The sequence below is a fragment of the Haematobia irritans genome, chromosome 4 (genome assembly GCF_050003625.1).
Source record: "Haematobia irritans isolate KBUSLIRL chromosome 4, ASM5000362v1, whole genome shotgun sequence".
NCBI classification, from domain to species: Eukaryota; Metazoa; Arthropoda; class Insecta; order Diptera; family Muscidae; genus Haematobia; species Haematobia irritans.
Genome location: NC_134400.1, coordinates 112,481,815 through 112,487,814, shown reverse-complemented (window position 1 = coordinate 112,487,814; position 6,000 = coordinate 112,481,815). Strand labels below are relative to the sequence as shown.

The window sequence follows — 6,000 nt, the reverse complement described above, 5'->3', positions numbered from 1 at the left end:
AACGACAGCATGCATACTCGAAGGGCAGGTCTACTGAGACCGCACTACATGAACTAGTCAGCTTTATTGAAAGCTGACTATCTGTCAAAGAATACACAATCGTGGCGTTTCTAGACATCGAAGGGGCGTTCAATAATGTCCATCCGATCTCGATATTAAATGGACTGACAACTCTGAATGTTGATCCATGTATACTCAGGCTGTTAGACGAACTGCTAATGAAGAGACGTATTTCAGCCACACTAGGACAAGCAAACATACAAAGGTATGTGAACAGAGGCACTCCCCAAGGAGGAGTTCTATCACCTCTTCTTTGGAATGTTGCTATAAATAGCCTTCTGGTTACTCTAGAAAAAGAAAGGATAAAAGTGGTGGCATACGCAGATGATGTGGCTCTGGCAGTCAGGGGAAAATTCCCATCCACAATCAGAGATATTATTCAGAGGGCCCTCCGGATGACTGAGAAATGGGCGAAAGACAATGGTCTTGGGGTAAATCCTGCAAAGACAGAATTAGTCATGTACTGCAAAGATCGCAAAACTCCCACGGTTAGGCCTATTTCCTTAGGGGGTATTGAAATTCCCTTTGGTGATTGTGCAAAATACCTTGGCGTTATTTTGGACAGGAAGCTGAATTTTAAGCTTAATATTGAAGAAAGGGCGAGAAAGGCAACTGTAGCTTTGTACTCGTGCAAAAAGGCAATAGGAAAAAAGTGGGGACTAAAACCAAAAATTGTGCATTGGCTATACACGGCAGTGGTTAGACCTATAATGCTATATGGTGTTGTAGTCTGGTGGCTGGCACTTCAGAAACCGACTTGTTTAGATAAAGTTCAGCGTATGGCGTGTTTGTGTATTTCAGGCGCATTCAGCAAGACAGGAACAAATTCCATTAATGTCATGCTGCATCTATTGCCTTTAGACATTTTGGCCAAACAGTCAGCTGCAACAACAGCTGTGCGGTTGCGCGAGCTATCGCTGTGGTCGGAAAAAGGTTACGGTCACAGTTCTGTCCTCAAAATAATGCCAGATGTGCCTAACTTTGGCGAGTCCACTTTTCGACAAAAAGTTTGAGACTCTAATCCCCAACAGTGAGGCGTGGTGCACACAGACCCCGGGGAATAAAGAATATATAGATTTCTACACCGATGGCTCCAAATTGGATGGACAAGTGGGGTTCGGCGTATATTCTAATGATCTGGAACTTCGAATAGCGAAAAGATTACCTAATCACTGTAGTGTTTTTCAGGCTGAAATATTAGCAATAAGAGAGGTGGCGAATTGGCTGAGAAGTAATGTTCCAAAAAATGTGGGCATTAATATATACTCAGACAGTCAACCTGCAATAAAATCCTTGGATTCTGTGTTCCTCAACTCGAAAACGGCCATCGACTGCCGCAAATCTCTCAATGAGATGGCTGAGCAGTATAATATTCACCTAATATGGGTGCCTGGCCATAGGAACATACCGGGGAACTGCGAAGCGGATGAGTTGGCAAGGCTAGGGACTACCTTACATATTCCAGGGGAACTAGAATTTGTTGGTATGCCCCTAGCTACCTGCAAGCTCATGCTGCGTGAGAAGGCTGTTATGATGGCAAATGTTCGATGGGAGAATTGCAAGGGTTGTAACGACACCAAGCAAATATGGCCCCATTTCAACTTAAACCGCACACTAGATGTGCTAATGTTCTCGAGACGTCAGATATCACTCCTGATATCTGCTATAACGGGTCGCTGCCTGATAGGCGATTTTGCAAAAACTATTGGCGCGAAGTATAATGACTATTGTATGAGCTGTCATGATGCGGAGGAAAAAGAATCAATTAAACACCTCTTGTGTGAGTGTCCTGCATTTTGTGTAAAGCGCAAGCAACTTTTAGGATCATATAGCTTCAGATTACTGGCGGATCTGGAAAACGTTAACTTAAGCAGTCTGCTAATGTTTTTGGAACAATCTGGTTGGTTCAACAAAGAAAAATAATCAAGAAGGTTCAGCGGTTAAAACTAGAAGTGCCCATATGTAATAGGTACTTTTAGTTAATGTGGTATCACAATGGACTGAATAGTCTAAGTGAGCCTGAATCTTAATCGGGCTGCCACTTTAACCTAACCTAACCTAACCTACACTAATGATTTTGGTATTGATTCCGTGCCAAAGAAGCGGGGAATTTAAATAAGAAGACATTTATGACAAAATTATCTTTTAAATTTGAGTTTTGCGTACTTCATTCTAGGAAACAAATTTTAATTCGCTTTTTCAACTTTTTTCTTTATATTCTATAACAGTCCATTAAAAAAGTTTTAACGGCAACTTAAATTTGCATATTCATACCAGACTTCAAGCAGAAATTATTCAATGTTTCAAGTAAAAAACATCTTTTAAGTAAAATGCTAAAAAATATATCTCATTTTTAAACGCTTTTTAGCTTTGTATGTTAGCTAAGATGCAAAATGTCAACATATTAAAAGCCGTTTTCATTAATTTTGAATATTTTTTCAGAAGTATTAAAGCCAAGTTGACCTTAGTAAAACCAAATTTTCTTTCATGTTAGGACACCCAATTATAGGTTGAATCACTTAACTGTAAGGACAAATTACTTCATTGAAAAATGTATCGATTTTTGGACAAGGAAAAAACCTTTCTATCAGAGAAATGCGTATTTTATGGTAAGCAAAATTCGCATTCGAAATTTACAGACGTGAAATCTTCGGCCTCATGACAATATTTTTTCAGTGCAGTAGTTCATTCTTACTTTTCTTGGGAATCGTACGAAAATATTCTTTTGCTTTAGTTCATATTGAACTTATGTGTACGGTCATTGAACTTTATACCAACGTATAGTTCATAAAATGTTTGCGACATATTTAAAAAAAAGTACACGCAAAAAAATAATTCTTTCCTCCCAAACGAAATTTTAGACAAACAAAGTTCGCTTCTCATTTGCTTTTCGTTGAAACGAAGTGTATTTGGAAGAAAAGTATATACTTTTTGTGATAAACGTTTATTCTTTTCAGGATGTAAAAACAATTTCATAAAGACTAACTCAAACATTTTTTCTTTCTGGCTAATTGCATTTTTCCTCACATCTTTCTCACTTCCACGAAGTTTTTTAGTTCTCAGCACCTTTTTCTGTAATAAAGGGTGATTTGTTAAGAGCTTGATAACTTTTTTTTAAAAAAAACGCATAAAATTTGCAAAATCTCATCGGTTCTTTATTTGAAACGTTAGATTGGTCCATGACATTTACTTTTTGAAGATAATTTCATTTAAATGTTGACCGCGGCTGCGTCTTAGGTGGTCCATTCGGAAAGTCCAATTTTGGGCAACTTTTTCGAGCATTTCGGCCGGAATAGCCCGAATTTCTTCGGAAATGTTGTCTTTCAAAGCTGGAATAGTTGCTGGCTTATTTCTGTAGACTTTAGACTTGACGTAGCCCCACAAAAAATAGTCTAAAGGCGTCAAATCGCATGATCTTGGTGGCCAACTTACCGGTCCATTTCTTGAGATGAATTGTTCTCCGAAGTTTTCCCTCAAAACGGCCATAGAATCGCGAGCTGTGTGGCATGTAGCGCGATCTTGTTGAAACCACATGTCAACCAAGTTCAGTTCTTCCATTTTTGGCAACAAAAAGTTTGTTAGCATCGAACGATAGCGATCGCCATTCACCGTAACGTTGCGTCCAACAGCATCTTTGAAAAAATACGGTCCAATGATTCCACCAGCGTACAAACCACACCAAACAGTGCATTTTTCGGGATGCATGGGCAGTTCTTGAACGGCTTCTGGTTGCTCTTCACTCCAAATGCGGCAATTTTGCTTATTTACGTAGCCATTCAACCAGAAATGAGCCTCATCGCTGAACAAAATTTGTCGATAAAAAAGCGGATTTTCTGCCACTGATTTTGGTAATAAAATTCAATGATTTGCAAGCGTTGCTCGTTAGTAAGTCTATTCATGATGAAATGTCAAAGCATACTGAGCATCTTTCTCTTTGACACCATGTCTGAAATCCCACGTGATCTGTCAAATACTAATGCATGAAAATCCTAACCTCAAAAGAATCACCCTTTACAAACAATGTAGAAGAAATTATACGATTTTATAAATTTTAAAATTTTTTTTACCTTTCGCCTGGACGGAGAATCGAACCGCGGACCATGCAATTTGTAAGCCAACACACTATCCACTGAGCTATGTAGCCGTTATTGTCATCAATAAGTTATATTTATATAAGTTATATTTATATAGAATAGCTTGCGGCACCCACGAGCCGATTAAACAAAGTTTATTTAACAGAAAAATACATTTAGTTGGGCACCGTGGAGCAGTGGTTGCTATGTCCGACTTGCATGCCAAGGGTTGTGGGTTCGATCCCTGCTTCGACCAAAGTTTTTTTTCTTTTTTTTTTACATATATTCCAGATATGGTCGGAAGATTCCGAAAACATTACATTCTACTATATTAAGTTTTTACTATGAACTTTAAAATGTGTCTTATTAAATTCCTAAAGTCAGAAAAGAACAGTGTTTGAGATAAACGAAAAGGACTGTGTTTTTGGTTCAAAAATAACTTTTTTTATTGAAAAAATAAAAATTTTGAAACAAACGATTTTTTTGGTGATAAAAGTGTATACTTTTCGAAGCAATTCAAAAAACTCTAACAAAAGAAAAACGTTTTCGGTACACGTTTCCCAAACGTTTTTTTTCTTTGCGTGTAAGATTTTATTAAGCTGTGGAAATTTTCGACAAAAATATCAAAAAAATTAACTATTAGCAAATAAGTTTTATGCAATAAAAATAAGTTAAATTTAGCGTTAGTTTAACTACGAATTTTTTTCTTGTGTTTACAAAGATTATTTTAACTTAATTTATTACAATTTTGTTGAATTTTATATCCAACTAAGTGGATAGTGGATGCAAGTATAATAGCATTTCTAGATAGATCGAACAGAGATTCATATGCGAAGTTGACTATTATCTAAATATTTATTTAAAACCTTTGTTGCGAATTGGCAACACTTACAAACAGGTAGTTTTGTGTAAGAAGCGTCAGTCAAAACAAATAACAAAACAGCTAAAACAAAATATTAAAGACTTGTAATTGTATTTCTCTCCCTATTTTCCGTCTTCACTCTGTTCTCGTTCACTCTCCGCCTAACTACTTAAGATACTCATTTATATATGTAAATGTTAGCTTGACTATCTCATAGATTCACAGATAATGCTGAAGATACCTAGTTGGTCATAGTTGGGTTGTTGCTTGCTCCCTTGCTCATATTCGACGACCACACTATAGTTGCGAACAAAGTGGTCTCAACTAAACAGTTTGCATTTAGACGTAAAAGAAAACGGTTCGTTTGAATTCGACTCGATAGCTGCGGTGGTTGGAATATTGCGCGGGCAATATTTTTTTGACAAAACCAAAACAAAAAGTGGAAGTGAAAAAAGAAAAATAAATTCCAATTAAGATAGTTGTGTTTTTCTGCAAAACACAACTAAAATACTTCATCTGGTCACAAAAATGTAGGTGCTATTTGAAATTGAAGAAAAGAAAACTCAATATAATAGATATTAAAATATTGATTTAAAAATTTTGAAATATTTTTGTTTGTCGCTAAGCAGATGTTATATGGTAAAATATCGTACACTATAAAAATAAAAACCGACAACTCTTATTCAAATAACATGGATGGAATTAAAATAGCAAGTGTTAAATAGATTTATATCGTTCGATTTAGTTGCCACATTAACATAAATTTGTCTGAAATCTCATAAAAATCGCGTTATTCACGGCTTGCCTTATTAATGATCAACGATTTGAATTCTAAAAATTCTTCGGAATATTAGGTTTTTAACATTTTTTACCATATGATGATGTGAGGTGTTATGAGAGAAAAAAAAGCGAAATATTCTACAAGTCAAAGAAAACATTTTGATTAATTTTTGTTTTATTTGAAATTATTCATTGTTAGATGAAATTAAAATAAACTGGAATATG

The 6,000-nt window shown here is 36.0% G+C and overlaps 1 protein-coding gene across 3 annotated transcripts in view; it reads left to right on the top strand.

The window, feature by feature from the left end:
• The first annotated feature begins 5,320 nt into the window (after positions 1 to 5,320).
• The window catches only part of Mipp1 (Multiple inositol polyphosphate phosphatase 1), a 151,994-nt gene continuing 151,314 nt past the window's right edge, over positions 5,321 to 6,000 (top strand). For all 3 annotated transcript variants that reach the window (XM_075304307.1, XM_075304305.1, XM_075304306.1), the window contains exon 1: positions 5,321 to 5,525. The gene's annotated coding sequence lies outside the window, so the exon portion shown is untranslated. The remainder of the gene's footprint in view (positions 5,526 to 6,000) is intronic.